General features: G+C 37.4%; 1 protein-coding gene across 3 annotated transcripts in view; it reads left to right on the top strand.

Annotated features, from left to right (window-relative positions):
* DENND4C (DENN domain containing 4C) overlaps positions 1–16,338 on the top strand; it is a 126,664-nt gene that overhangs the window by 861 nt on the left and 109,465 nt on the right. The window lies entirely within an intron of this gene.

Raw genomic sequence — 16,338 nt, 5'->3', positions numbered from 1 at the left:
CAACTAATGAGCCCCTATTGCTGACTCCAGTAAAGAGCTGTAACTTTTCTGCATTGAGGATGCTGTCATCTATTCCCCTCTCCTTTTCTTTTTCTGCTTCATAGACCTTTTCCTTCTCGAAGATCGTACTTCATCAGAATACATAGGAAATGACCCAGTTTTTAAATAGTACTCCCCCTCCTTCCTATTAACTGTTTGTTTCACACGGGAAAATTTAGGGCAGTTACCGAAGTTACTTGTGTAAATGCGAGGGAAAGAGTCATCTCCAGTAATGAACCCTAAGCTGTGTGTTTTTGCTTCAGAGAAATTGTCAAGCATTGTAGTCTGGGTAATTGATTTACTGAACCTGCTTAATTGTGTGCAAACTCGTGTTAAGATGTTCTCCCTAGACTCTAATTTATCGTAGGAGTAGGTTTTCCCTTCCGGTCTCAGTTTAGAAGGCGAAGGATGTAGTAAGGAGAGAATGTTTGTGCTAAGGAGGTAAGTTTTCAATAAATATTTGATTTGAGGTGATCGTGTGTATTAAGCTATCTGAAATGCAGAGAACTGTAGGATTTTCTGTGTACACGTGATAAGAGAAAAACTGGTTGTAAAAGGAAAAATTCATTTCTGAGCATTGAAGGATACCTGTTCTTTATCAACGTTACCATGAAAAAAAAAGTTCTCTATTTTATTTTTTGCCCTGTTCTTTGTGTTACTGTTAAAAATTTGATAAACTGCCTTCTTGGTGTGAGACTGGAACTCAGAAATGAACTTAGATTTGTATTCATGAGGTTAATCTGCCTCTGGTACAGACTTGCTTTGACTCGTTTTTCTAGTAATGGCAAACTCAATCCACACTTTCCCCTCATTGGTATCCCCTGTGGCCATTTTGCTAAATAGTTGATTGGGATTAGGGGTCTGTCTTGTGTATTACTGATTTTACTGAACTGATGATATGGCAGTTAACTTTGGTCATAGTACCTCACTTAGTGTACTGCTGTTTAGACTTGTTAATTTGGATAATGGAAAAGGTATGATGTTAGACATTTTTAAGTTGTGTATTGGAGTCATTTATTCTTGTGTAATTTGTAAACGAGCGCATTCTGTCGTTGAGAGTAAATATAGTATTTTGTAGTATAAACTCGAGCTTTCAGCTGGAGAAATTGGCAGTAGAGTTGGTGTGTGGAGACTGTTCTTAAAACGCAAATGTTTTAAATTACAAGGAACTGCAGTGGTGTGTAAGCTGTAACAATTCATGGTGCCAGATTTGGAAGGTTATTTGGCTGAGGCGCTGCCTATAAAGAAACATGTTAAGTATCTGCAATAAAAGCTAATTTGTAGCTATAGACAAGGGATTTTGCATGATAAATAATAACCCAAGGAGGCACCTTTGCTTTTCTATATCTCAAGTTGAGACCAAAACATCTCATATTTTTATTGGAGTTTCCTGCCAAGACAAATATTGATTTTGCACTGGTTTTACTTCTCAGTTTGAAAGTTAGGTTTCAGTCTTATCCTTGCAACTTAAGTACAGGTTGTAAAGTAAAAAAGCTGCTGAGTCAGAGGCAGGTTGTTTCATTTGGTCTTTTTGATTTGCAAATGGAATTTGTTTTAATTTGTATTTCCAGTATAATGTATCTGCTGAAACTTAGTAAGGGCAAATAAGCTTTCATAGTACATGAATTAAAATTTTATCTTCTCTGTGCTGGTACCACAAGTTGTACCTCCTTTTTAAGATTGTCAGTTTGACAGACTTGCAGTGATGGGATGCCTTGTGGGAATTGGAGATTACTCTAAAAGTGTTAAAACGTGGGGAATGAGTTTACATAGTATAGCTGGTGTAAAAGGGTAGGTCTTTAGCATCAGATTGTAGGAAATTCCAAAATCAGATAACTTTATTATTTGAAATTTAAAACTTAGTATTTTGTGGGAAAAAATTAGGTAGTTTTTAAACTTAAAGTTTTTGTTTAAATTTATGTCAGTACATAATACTTACATATAAGTAAGTAAATGTAATACAATTCTCTTCATGTACTATTTGAAAACTAACTTTTTAGTGGAAAAGAATATAACATGATTAAGAGAAATTCAAAAGAAAGAAATGAATTCTCCCTGCTTACATTTACAATTTTCTGTAGTCTAGTTCTGTTATACTTCTATTATATATATATATATATATTTTAAGTAAGGTTTTCTTTATTATTTTTATTATTTTTTTGGCTGCGTTGGGTCTTCGTTGCTGCGCGTGGGCTGTCTCTAGTTGCAGCGAGCGGGGGCTGCTCTTCGTTGTGGTGTGCAGGCTTCTCCTTGCGGTGGCTTCTCTTGTTGCGGAGCACGGGCTCTCGGCGCGCGGGCTTCAGTAGTTGTGGCACGTGGGCTCAGTAGTTGCGATTCGCGGGCTCTGGAGCGCAGGCTCAGTAGTTGTGGCGCACGGGCTTAGTTGCTCGGCGGCACGTGGGATCTTCCCGGACCAGGGCTCGAACCTGTATTCCCTGCATTGGCAGGTGGATTCTTAACCACTGCGCCACCAGGGAAGTCCTCTATAGTATATTAGTATAATACTATACTAATCCTGTCTATACTTGCGTATAATTCTGTGGCTAATGTTCATACAATTGTCTTTTTAAACATAATATTGTAATACATATTGCTATATTTTATCATTTTGTAGTAGTCCAAAGTTGTACTGTCACAGTTTATTTAACCATTACTCTTTTATTTTTTTGAATTTTATTTTTTATACAGCAGGTTCTTATTAGTTATCTATTTTATACATATTAGTGTATACATGTCAATCCCAATCTCCTAATTCATCCCACACCCGCCCCCCCCCCCCCCACTTTCCCCTCTTGGTGTCCATACATTTGTTCTCTATTCTGTCTTTTAATATTTTAGTAATTCCACTTTTTCAATCTTAAAATAATGCTATAATGAAATCTTTTTGCTAGTATGATGGTCCAAGCCAAATTAAACTTTTGAAAATGTGAACATTCTTTGAACTACTTCCTTTGCAGTGGATCATGAGGGCTCCTACAATATGGTATTTGATTGAGAACTGAAAGCAAGGTGAAAACTGTAGATGTGCATTTGTGACTTGAATTCACTGAATAGGGATTAAAATATAAATTTGTAATTTTCTCTTACTTGCTACAAGTTTCTGTAATAATTCTATTAATTTTATTTTTCAATATAATAAGTAATATTCATATATATATATATAATTTATTTATTTAGTTTTTTTGGCCACGACCTATCTTAGTTCCCTGACCAGGATTGAACCCGCAGCCCCTGCATTGGAAGCACAGAGTCTTAACCACTGGACCACCAGGGAAGTCCCTAAAATTTTTAATTCTTATGGTAATATTGTGGGGCATAAATATTTCTAAGAGGACCGCATTTCAACCAAATTTAATATTTAAAAATCTAGATTTTTAATTATTTGACTTATGGAAGAGTCATTTTATAGGATTTTTTAAATCTTTGAAATATTTTAAAGGATTCCTTGAATCTAGTTTGTCATTGTGTATGCTTACTTTAGGGATGCTTAGATCCTAAAAGCATAAATGTTAGGAGTCTCTATTTTTTAATTATGCAAAAAAGTCTTTGTTAAATAGGTACTGTGCTATCTGCTAGGGATAAAAAGATGAATAACATACAGTCTGTATATTAAAGTCTAGTAGGGTACACATCATAGTCTTGTAGGTAAGCATCATAACTACCACATCATGACAAATCTAGAATAGAGCAAATGATGCTATAGGAGCAGAGAGAAATACCTAAGTGTGTTTGGTGTGTATTAGAGGTGCTTTACAGAGGAGACATTTGATTTAAAACTCAAAGATGTGAAAAGGCACAAAGTAATGAAAGCATGTGGTGGGTTTTATTAAGATGCAAGTAACTTAGTGTGGGGCCACAGGTAGTTTTGGAGGGAAGTGGGGCATAAGCTGGAGGGGTAAGTAGGGGCTGTGTCATGAAGGATCTTAAAAGTCAGAAAGGAAATTAAGACTATACATTGCAGGGAACAGGGAGCCATTTAATAATTTTAAGCTGTTAAATATCTTTGGCTCAGTTGTGATGGATGGATTTGGGAGACCAGCTTGAGTGAGGCTGCAGGTTCATCAGCTAGGAGGTCTTGTAGGCATCTAGATGAGAATTGAGAACAGCAGTGGTAGGGATGGAAAAAAGTTGATAGAATAGAGAACTATACAGACATTTTCCTCTGGTTGAAAAGCCCTATCTCTGTAGTCTTATTTTCTCCTTGCCTACTGTGCACCTGTCACACTGGCCTACTTTTAGATTCCTTCCCTTAGAGCCTTTACATGTACTCTCCCATTTACCTGTTACTTTTCTGAGAGGTCTTTCCTGATCACACTGTCTAGTTAGCGAGATCAGGTGTTATCATAGCATCTTGTTATTTTATTCTGTAGAGTTTAATTTTTCTTCCTTCCCTTCCTTCCCTCCCTCTGTCTCTTCCTTTCTTCATATTAGTCCCCCTTACTGGGTTGGAGGTTATGTGAGATGTGATTCCTTTTAATTAATTTATTTATTTATTTATTAACCATGGGTTGGTTTCTGGTCTCTCTCTGTTCTGTTGGTCTAAATGTCTGTCTTTATACCAATACTGTATTGTCTTCATTACTGTTTCTTTATAGCAAGCCTTGCAATCAGGTAGTGTTTTTCCTTTACCATTGTGTTTTTATCAAAATTGTTTTGGTTATTTTATATCCTTAGCATTTTCTTATAAATTGTAGAATAAGAGTGTCAGTTTCTACAATAAGCCTGAAAGGGAGAATTGACATTTTAATAATAGTGAGTCTTCTCATACTTTAACATGGCATATCTCTTTTTTTTTGCGGTACGCGGGCCTCTCACTCTTGTGGCCTCTCCCGCTGTGGAGCACAGGCTCCGGACACGCAGGCTCAGCGGCCATGGCTCACGGGCCCAGCCGCTCCGCAGCATGTGGGATCTTCCCGGACTGGGGCACGAACCCGTGTCCCCCACCTCGGCGGGCGGACTCTCAACCACTGCACCACCAGGGAAACCCGGCATATTTTTTCTTTATTTAAATATCTTTAGGGTTTTTTTTGCAGTGTTTTGTAATTTTCATTTTATAGGTATTGCTCACATTTTGTTCAATTGATTCCCCAAGTATTTCATGTTTTTTGATGCTAACTATTGTCAATGATACTTTTTTTTTTTTTGCGGTACGCGGGCTTCTAACTGTTATGGCCTCTCCTGTTGCGGAGCACAGGCTCTGGACGTGCAGGCTCAGCGGCCATGGCTCACGGGCCTAGCCACTCCACGGCATGTGGGATCTTCACGGACCGGGGCACGAACTCGCGTCCCCTGCGTCGGCAGGTGGACTCTCAACCACTGCGCCACCAGGGAAGCCCAGTGATACTGTATTTTAAATTTTCTTTTTCAAAATTGTTTCTTGATAGTATATAAAAATGCAATACAAAGTTGACCTTGTATTCTATCTTACTGCATTCACTTTTCAGTTCTGGTAGCTTTTATGTGTATTCTTTAGGATTTTCTTAATACATAATCATCATGTCTACAGAAAAAGCCAAATTTTGCTTCTTCATTTCCAATCAGTATTCCTTTAGTTTTTTCTTGCCTTATTGCACTAGCTAGATTAGTGGTCTTCACTAGAAATAATGTAAGCCACATGTGTAATTTTGAGTTTTCTAGTAGCTCCACACTAAGAAGTAACAAAAATTAAATTTCATACCTTTAATACATTTTTTATTCTACTACGTCCAAAATATTAACATGTGTTGTAGTTTCTCTAGGGTAGCCATAACAAATAACCACAAATCATGTGGTTTAATTAACAAATTTATTCTCTCACAGTTCTGGAAACTGTAAGTCTAAAATCAAGGTGCCCACTCTGAAGGCTCAGGAAAGAGTCCTTCATTGCCTCTTCCTACTTTTGGTGGTTATTGGCAATTCATATATATAGGACTGTTTGGATTTTCTGTTTCTTCTTATGTCAGTTTTGGAAATTTGTGTCTTAAAAAAATGTCCATTTCATCTACGTTGAAAATGGAATGAAAGTGTTTATAATATTTCCTTGTTAGTTTTTAAATGTCTAAAGGATTTGTAATGATGTACTTTCTTTCATTACTCATTGGTAATTTCTGCCTCCTGTTTTTTTTCTTGATTTAGACTCATGGATTTCTATTGCTTGTCCATTTTCAATTTTACTGATTTCTCTTCTTTTAATTTTTTCCTCTACTTACTCTTGGTTTAATTTGCTTTTCTTTTTCTAACATCTCAAGGTGGACACTTAGATTACTGATTGAAAAGCTTTCCTCTTTTCTAATATAAGTAATAATAAATTTAGAAGAATACCCTTCTAAACATTGCTTTAGCTGCATCTCACAAATTGATTTCTGTTATTTTCATTTAGTTCAAAATATTTTCTGATTTCTCTTACAGTTTTTTTTTTTTTAAATTTTTTGCGGTACGCGGGCCTCTCACTGTTGTGGCCTCTCCTGTTGCGGCACACAGGCTCCGGACGCACAGGCTCAGCGGCCATGGCTCACGGGCCCAGCCACTCTGCGGCATGTGGGATCTTCCCAGACTGGGGCACGAACCTGTGTCCCCTGCATCGGCAGGCGGAGTTTCAACCACTGCACCAGCAGGGAAGCCCTACAGTTTCTTTTTTGATTAATGGATTATTTAGAAGAGTGTTGTTTAGTTTTGAAATATCGGGGAAATTTTATAAGATATCTTTCTGTTATTCCAAATTTCATTCCATATTCTGTATGTTTTATAGTCTTTTATAGTAAGTCCCCTGCATACAAATGAGTTCTGTTCCGAGAGCACGTTCACAAGTCCAGTTTGTTTGTAAGTCAAACAAAGTTAGCCTAGGCACCCAACTAACACAATCAGCTATATAGTACTGTACTATAATAGGCTTATAATACTTTTCACACAAATAATACATAAAAAACAAACACAATAAATAAAACATTTTTAATCTTACAGTACAGTACCTTGAAAAGTACAGTGTACAGTACAACAGCTGGCTTACAGGGGCTGGCACCAAGTGAACAGGCAAGAAGAGTTACTGACTGGAGGAGCGAGAGGACGTGGGAGATGGTAGAGCTGAAGGATCGTCAGCAATAGGGGATGGAGGGCAGGCTGCAATTTCATTCATGCCTGACGTTGATGGCACAGGTTCTGGTTCCTTGCTAGATTCAGTTCTATCTACCCTCTTGAGAAAACGTTCCAGTGATGTCTGGGTAGTAGCTCTTTTTTTCTGTCATAGATGACACGGTAGCACTGGATTGCATTCTGAACAGCTGCTGCAACCTTCGTGTACCGTTCTATGTTTGAGTCCTATGCCTCAAAAACTAACAGTGACTCCTCAAATAAAGAAAATCCCCTTGCCATTTCCTGCGTCATCAATCTCTTCAGTTCTTCAGTTACTTTTTCTTCCTCTTGTCTCTCTTCGTCCTTTCTCTGGGCCTCCAATTCCATCAGGTGTTCATTAGTAAGCTCCTCATGTTGCACAGCAGCAGTACTGTACAGTAAAGTACACAAAAGCACAACCACTTGTAGAGGATGCAGGCACATGATGATGTACGCCAGATACTTGAAATAATTTACGTGATTGGACATGTAAACACACGTTCATGTCTTTGAAAGTTCGAAACCTGAATGTTTGTATGTATAGGGGACTTACTGTAAATTTATCCAGGCTTGTTTTATGGGCCAGCATATGGTTTATCTTGGTGAATGTTCTGTGTGTAGTTGAAGAGATTGTGGATTTTTGCTGTTGTTGGATGGAATGTTCTATAAATACTAATTATGTCAAGTTAGTTGATAGTGTTCTTCAAATTTTATGTATCCTTACTGATTTTCTGCATACCTGTTTTATGAATTACTGAATGAGGAGTGTTGAATTCTCTTTAATTATGGATCTGTTTATTTCTCCTTTAACTTGTCAGTTTTTGCTTATATAATGCTCTCTTGTTAGATCTGTACATGTTTAGGATTATGTCTTGATGATTTAACTTTTATGTTATTATGAAATGTTTCTCGTTATCCCTGCTCCGAAGTCTACCTGTTATTAATATGGCCACTCTAGCTTTCTTATGATTAAAATGTACATAACATATATTTTTGCATCCTTGTACCTTTTCAAAAATACTTTACTTTTTAGAACAATTTTAGATTTACAGAAAAATTGAGAATATAGTACAGAGAGTTCTCTATACCCCAGACCCAGGTTCTTAACATCTTATATTAGTATGGTATGTTTGTTACAATTAATGAACCAATATTGATATGTTATTATTAACTAAAGTCTATAGTTTATTCAGATTTCCATAGTTTTTAGCTAATGTCCTTTTTCTGTTCCAGGATCCCATCCAGATACCACTTTGTTACATTTAGTTGTTGTGTCTCCGTAGACTACTTTTGGGTGTAACAGTTTCTTAGATTATCCTTGTTCTTGATCACCATGACACTTCAGAGGAGAACTGGTCAGGCATTTTGCAGGATTTCCCTTTATTGGAATTCTTCCAATTTTGTTTTTTTTAAGGTTAGATTATGAGGAAGATTGCAGAGATAAAGTGCCACCTTCGTTATATCATCTCAGGGGTACATACTGTCAACATGACTTGTGATTTTGATGTTGGTTATGATTACCTGGCTGAGGTCGTGTTTATCATGTTCTTCACCGTAAAGTTACTCTCCTCCCCCTTTCCATTCTGTACTCTTTGGGAAGAAGTCACTAAGCTTATCCCACACTTAAGGAGTAGGGGATTACACACTCCTTGAGGACAGAGTATCTGCTTAAGTTATTTAGAATTCCTTTGCATGGGAAAGTTGTCTCTTTTCCTTCATTTATTAATTTATTCATATCATTAATTTATATCAGCATGGACTTACAGATATTTATTTTATGCTTTGGGTTATAATCCAGTACTACTTTATTTGTTCAAATTGTTCTAGCCTTGGCTATTGGGAGCTCTTTTAGTTGGTTCCTATGCTCCTTTGACATACACCCATAAATGTGGGTTTGTTGTTGTTCTTGTTTGTTTGCATGTTTGTTAATTCTGGCACTGAAAAAATGCTCCAGGCTCATTTTGGTTTTTTTTGTTTTTATTGTTTTTTTCACTTTGTTTTTTAAATTTTTTTCTCAAGTTTTAAAAATTGAATTATAGTTGATTTACAATGTTGTGTTAGTTTCTGGTGTACAGCAAAGTGATTCAGTGATTGTGTATGTGTGTGTCTGTGTGTGTGTGTGTGTATATGTATTTCAGATTCTTTTCCCTTATAGGTTATTAAAAATATTAAGTGTAGTTCCCTGTGCTATACGGTAGGTCCTTGTTGGTTATCAATTTTATATATAGTAGTGTGTATATGTTAATCCCAAACTCCTAATTTGTCCCTACCCCCCCTTTCCCCTTTGGAAACCATAAGTTTGTTTTCTGTGTCTGTGCAGGCTCATTTTGTATAAAGGTTTCCCCTGCTATATGAAAGTACTAGAGTGTTCCTATGAAACCTTTCCTAAGCCAGAATGGTGTAAAGTGAAGAAACAGTTACTTTAGGACACATCTTGTTAACGAATGCACACAATAAATCAAGATGAAGCACAGATGCTTACACAGTTCAAAGCTATATCAGCTTGATGCTGAGATGCGGAGTGTAGTTCCTGGGGAAGGAGCTTGGTGGTGCCATTCTCCTCTCTCTGCTTGGGGTGCACACTGCCTTTATAACTGCTTGCTGCGAAACAAATGCTGACTGAGTAATGTTCCATTGTATGTATGGGGATATATGTGTATGTATAGCTGCTTCACTTTGTTATAAAGCAGAAACTAACACACCATTGTAAAGCAATTATACTCCAATAAAGATGTTAAAAAAATAAAAAATAGGGCTTCCCTCGTGGCGCAGTGGTTGGGAGTCCGCCTGCCGATGCAGGGGACATGGGTTCGTGCCCCGGTCCGGGAGGATCCCACATGCCACGGAGCGGCTGGGCCCATGAGCCACGGCCGCTGAGCCTGCGCGTCCAGAGCCTGTGCTCTGCGATGAGAGAGGCCACAGCAGTGAGAGGCCTGTGTACAGCAAAATAAATAAATAAATAAATAAAAAATAAAACAAATGCTGAATGTTATTTTTGCTTTTCACCTCTTTCCATAAAAGTGTAATTTTTTTTCAGATTTGTTTTGGATTAGCAAAAATAGGTGCTTATGTAGGTCTTTTGTAAAAGTGAAGTGGCATATAGTGAACTTTTGAAAAGCAAAGGATACCTGTATTTCCTGTCCCAGTCCTATAATCAGTCATTTCTTCAAGGAGCCTTGGTTCCTCTTGTTGGAGGATGGTGTTAGAAAGCAAGATCTACATGCTTGGTGTGCTGATTGCTACTGGATGTCGTTGCTTCTATGTCTTCTTAGTTGATTGAGCAAGGAAATATACTTGTGTATAGTAACCCGTTGTATACCTATAACTCTTCCTATATATCACCATCTGTATTTATATTAAACTAAATATGAATTCGTGGTGAGCTCCAACTTTAATCCATTACTACATGGATACTTCTCCCCTTGCTTATCTGTAAATACCTGCTCCGACAATGAGAAACCTGGCTCCCACCGTCTGTCATCCATTTATGTAATTGTTCAGTTCCAGTATACATGTATAGCAGTATCAGAACTGTTAACTCATACCCCTGTGTGAAACAGTTTTATCAGCTAGAGTGCCTATTTGCAGTTCCTGTTGCTTTTAGTTTTAAAGACTCTACTCATTTCTAAAGTTACTTTGGCCAGCATCTCGCCACCCCTCCACCCCGACCCCTTCAGTGAGGTTGTTTTCAAACATTTGTAGTAGTTATATTCTCTTGACCTACTCCACATTCCTTCAGTGGATCCCATGACCTCCTCAATGGTTTTGATAATTTTGCATACATTAAAGCTCGCTCTCTGTGTTGTAAATTTTGACAAATGTGTAATGTCGTGTATCTACCATTACAGTATCATATTGAATAGTTTTATATCTGTAGAAGTTTCCACACTTCAATTCTTCAGTCCTCTCTGCCAAACCCCAAAACCCTGGAAACCACTGATCTCTTTTTACTGTTTCTGTAGTTTTTGCCTTTTCTAGAATGTCATGTAAAAGGAATCATATTAGCATTTCATACTGCCTTCTTTCACTTTGCAATATGCATTTAAGGTTCCTCCAAGTCTTTTTGTGGCTTGATAGCTCATTTATCGCTGAACATATCAGGTTTTTGTTTTTGTTTTATCTGTTCACCTATTGAAGGACATTTTCTTTGCTTCCAGTTTTTGGTGATTGTATGTAGGTTTTGTATGGACATAAATTTTCAAATCAGTTGGGTAAATACCTAGGCGTGTGATTGCTGAATCATACAGTAAGCTTATGTTTAGCTTTGTAAGAAACTGTCAAACTGTCTTTCAGAGTGGCTGTTCCATTTTGCATTCCCATTAGCAGTGAATGAAAGGTTCTGTTCCACATCTTCATCAGCATTTGGTATTGTCAGTTTAAGAAATTTTTTAGCCATTCTAATAAGTCTGTATTGCCATCTCATTATTTCAGTTTGTATTTCTCTAGTGACTAATGATGTTGAGCATTTTTTCATATACATGTTAGCCATATGTATATATTCTTTGGTGAAGTATATGTTCAGATCTTTTGCCCATTTCTTAATTGGGTTGTCTGTTTTCTTACTGTTTAGTTCTGTGTGTTTTTGGTGTATTTTGGATACCAGCTCTTTATCAGATATGTTTTTTGCAAATATTTTATCACATTCTCTGGCTTGTCTTTTCATTCTCTTAACAGTGTCTTTAACAGAGCAGAAGTTTTTAGTAAAGTCTACCTTGTCAGGTTTTTTTTCGTGGATTGTGCTTTTGGTGTTGTATCTAAAAATTCATCGCCAAACCCAAGATCACATATAGATTTTTCTCCTGTGTTTTCTTCTAGAAGTTTTATAGTATTGTATTTTATATTTAGGTATATGATTCATTTTGAATTATTTTTTGTAGAAAGTGTAAGGTCTCAGTCTCTTTTTTGCGTATGGGCATCTAATTTTCCCACTACTACTTTTTGAGGCTATCTTTTCTCCATTGAATTGTCTTTGCTCCTTTGTCAAAAGTCAGTCATTCTTTTACTTTTAATGCATTTGTGTCTTTATATTTAAAATTTGTTTCCGGTAGATAGCTTAGAATTGAGTCTTTCTTTTTTATAACCCGGTCTAATAGTTTCTGTCTTTATTTAGGAGTGGTTAGATCACTTGACAATTTGCTTTTGAAAATCAGCTTAATTGAGATATAATTTATACACCATAAAATTCACCCATTTAAAGGGTTCAATTCAGTGGTTCTTAGAATATTTACAGAGTTTTACAGCCATTGGCATAATCTAATTTAGAGCATTTTCATCATGCCAGAGGGAAATCTTATGTCCATTCGTAGTCACTATCCAATCCCCCTCTCTCGCACCCCAGCCCTAGGCAGCCACTAATCTAGTTTTTGTTTCTATAGATTTGCCTATTCTGGACATTTCATTTAAATGAAATCATATAGTATGTGATCTTTTGTGACTGGCTTCATTCATTTAGGATAATGTTTTTGAGGTTCACTCATGTTATATGTATCAGTACTTCATTCCTTTTTTAAAAAATTGTGGCAAAACTCACATAATATAAAATTCACCATGTTAACAACTTGAAAATCTACAGTTCAGTGGCATTTAGTACATTCTCAATGTTACGCAACTGTCATCACTATCTAGTTCCAGACTGTTTTTATCACCCGAAAGGAAATCTTTTTCTCTTTTATCAGTCATTCCCCATTCCCCTTCCCTCCTCCTTCCCCCTCCTGACAACCACTAGTTTGCTTGCTTTCTCTGTAGATTTGCCTATTCTGGATATTTACTGTAAATGGAATAGTATAATGTTTGACTTTTGTGTCTGGCTTCTTTCACTTAGCGTAATGCTTTCTAGATTCATCCACGTCACAGCATGTATCAGTAGTACTTCATTCCTTGTTATGGCTGAATAATACTCCATTGCATGGAAATTCCACATCATGAGTTGATGGACAGTCAGGTTGTTTCTACATTTTGGCTATTTTGAGTAGTGTTGCTATGAATATTGTATCCAAGTTTTTATATGGACAGTTTTTTTTTCAAGTTTATTTGTATTTTTCTTTTTTTTCTTTTTTTTTTTTGTGGTACGCGGGCCTCTCACTGTTCTGGCCTCTCCTGTTGCGGAGCACAGGCTCCGATGTGCAGGCTCAGCGGCCATGGCTCACGGGCCCAGCCGCTTCGCAGCATGTGGGATCTTCCCACACCGGGACACGAACCCGTGTCCCCTGCATCAGCAGGCAGACTCTCAACCACTGCGCCACCAGGGAAGCCCTCATTCTTTTTTATGGCTGCGTAGTATTCCACTGTGTGTGTGCTCCCCGGCCCCGCCACACACACCATACGTCTCCTTTATCTGTTCATCTGTTGATGGGCACTTAAGTCGCTTCCATATTTTGGCTATCGTAAATAATGCTGCTCTGAACATTGGGGTGCATGTATCTTTTTGAACTCGTGTTTTCTTTTTTTTTTCAAATATATGCCCAGCAGTGGAATTGCTGTGTCATATGGTAGTTGTGTTTTAGTTTTTTGAGGAACCTCCATAGTGTTTTCCACAGTGGTGGCACCAATTTACATTCCTACCAACAGTGCGTGAGGGTTGCCTTTTTTCCACACCCTTGCCAACATTTGTCATTTGTTATCTTTTTGATAATAGCCATTCTGACCAGTGTAAGGTGATATCTCATTGTGGTTTTGATTTGCATTTCCCTGATGTGAGCAATGTTGAGCATCTTTTCAAGTACCATGGACATATATTTTCATTTGTCTTGGTAGACTACTTAAATTTAGTGAAATTATTGGTATGGTTGGGTTTGCGTGTATTATTTTTCTATCTTTTTTTTTTTTTATCTTTGAAGAAAAGTCACTTTATTTGAGCTAAGAAAAGGGCACTTGACCACTTATATTTACCAAAGAGAGAGTTCAGTACGACTCCATCATGAACTTTGTTCTGCTAATGGGAGCAGGATAGGTATCACTGTTTGAGACAACTATGTTTTCTTAAGCTTTTTTATTTTTATACAGCAGGTTCTTATTATAAGGTTTTTTTTTGTTTTTTTGCGGTATGCGGGCCTCTCACTGTTGTGGCCTCTCCCATTGCGGAGCACAGGCTCCGGACGCACAGGCTTAGCGCTGTGGCTCACAGGCCCAGCCGCTCTGCGGCATGTGGGATCTTCCCAGACCGGGGCATGAACCCGTGTCCCCTGCATTGGCAGGCGTACTCTCAACCACTGCGCCACCAGGGAAGCCCAAGTTTTATACACATCAGTGTATACATGTCAATCCCAATCGCCCAATTCATCACACACCCCCCACTGCCCCCCACCGCTTTTCCCCCTTGGTGTCCATATGTTTGTTCTCTATATCTGTGTCTCAATTTCTGCTCTGAAAACCCGTTCATCTGTACCATTTTTCTGTGTTCCACATATATGCATTAATATACGCTATTTGTTTTTCTCTTTCTTACTTCATTCTGTATGACAGTCTCTAGATCCGTCCATGTCTCAACAAATGACCCAATTTCGTTCCTTTTTATGGCTGAGTAATATTCCCTTGTATATATGTACCACATCTTCTTTATGCATTTGTCTGTCAATGGGCATTTAGGTTGTTTCCATGACCTGGTCATTGTAAATAGTACTGCAATGAACATTGGGGTGCATGTGTCTTTTTGAATTGTGGTTTTCTCTGGGTATGTGCCCAGTAGTGGGATTGCTGGATCATATGGTAATACTATTTTTAGTTTCCTAAGGAACCTCCATACCATCCTCCATAGTGGCTGTATCAGTTCACATTCCCACCAACAGAGCAAGAGGGTTCCCTTTTCTCCACACCCTCTCCAGCATTTGTTGTTTGTAAATTTTCTGATGAAGCCCATTCTCACTGGTGTGAGGTGATACCTCATTGTAGTTTTGATTTGCATTTCTCTAATAATTAGTGATGTTGAGCAGCTTTTCATGTGCTTCTTGGCCATCTGTTTATCTTCTTTGGAGAAATGTCTGTTTAGGTCTTCTGCCCATTTTTGGATTGGGTTGTTTGTTTTTTTAATATCGAGCTGCATAAGCTGTTTATATATATTGGAGATTAATCCTTTGTTGATTCATTTACAAATATTTTCTCCCATTCTGAGGGTTGTCTTTTTGTCTTGTTTATGGTTTCCTTTTCTGTGCAAAAGCTTTGAAGTTTCATTAGGTCCCATTTGTTTATTTTTGTTTTTATTTCCATTACTCTAGGAGGTGGATCAGAAAAGATCTTGCTGTTACTTATGTCAAAGAGTGTTCTTCCTATGTTTTCCTCTAAAAGTTTTATAGTGTCCGGTCTTACATTTAGGTCTCTAATCAATTTTGAGTTTATTTTTGTGTATGGTGTTAGGGAGTGTTCTAATTTCATTCTTTTACATGTAGCTGTCCAGTTTTCCCAGCACCACTTACTGAAGAAACTGTCTTTTCTCCATTGTATAACCTTGCCTCCTGTGTCATGAAGTAGTTGACCATAGGTGCGTGGGTTTACCTCTGGGCTTTCTATCTTGTTCCATTGATCTATGTTTCTGTTTTTCTGCCACTATCATATTGTCTTGATTACTGATTATTACTTGATTACTTGATTATTGCAGTATAGTCTGAAGTCAGGGAGTCTGATTCCTCCAGCTCCATTTTTTTCCCTCAAGACTGCTTTGGCTATTTGGGGTCTTTTGTGTCTCCATAGAAATTTTAAGATTTTTTTATCTAGTTCCGTAAAAAATGCCATTGGTAATTTGATAGGGATTGCATTGAATCTGTAGATTGCTTTGGGTAGTATAGTCATTTTCACAATATTGATTCTTCCAATCCAAGAACATGGTATATCTCTCCATCTGTTGGTATCATCTTTAATTTCTTTCATCAGTGTCTTATAGTTTTCTGCATACGGGGCTTTTATCTCCCTAGGTAGGTTTATTCCTAGGTATTTTATTCTTTTTGTTGCAATGGTAAATGGGAGTGTTTCCTTAATTTCTTTTTCAGATATTTCATCATTAGTGTATAGGAATGGAAGAGATTTCTGTGCATTAATTTTGTATCCTGCAACTTCACCAGATTTATTGATTAGCTCTAGTAGTTTTCTGGTGGTATCTTTAGGATTCTCTATGTATAGTATCATGTCATCTGCAAACAGTGACAGTTTTACTTTTTCTTTTCCAATTTGTATTCCTCTTATTTCTTTTTTTTCTCTGATTGCTGAGGCTAGGACTTCCAAAAC

The sequence above is a fragment of the Tursiops truncatus genome, chromosome 6 (genome assembly GCF_011762595.2).
Source record: "Tursiops truncatus isolate mTurTru1 chromosome 6, mTurTru1.mat.Y, whole genome shotgun sequence".
Lineage (NCBI taxonomy): Eukaryota > Metazoa > Chordata > Mammalia > Artiodactyla > Delphinidae > Tursiops > Tursiops truncatus.
This window is presented reverse-complemented; position numbering and strand designations above follow the sequence as displayed.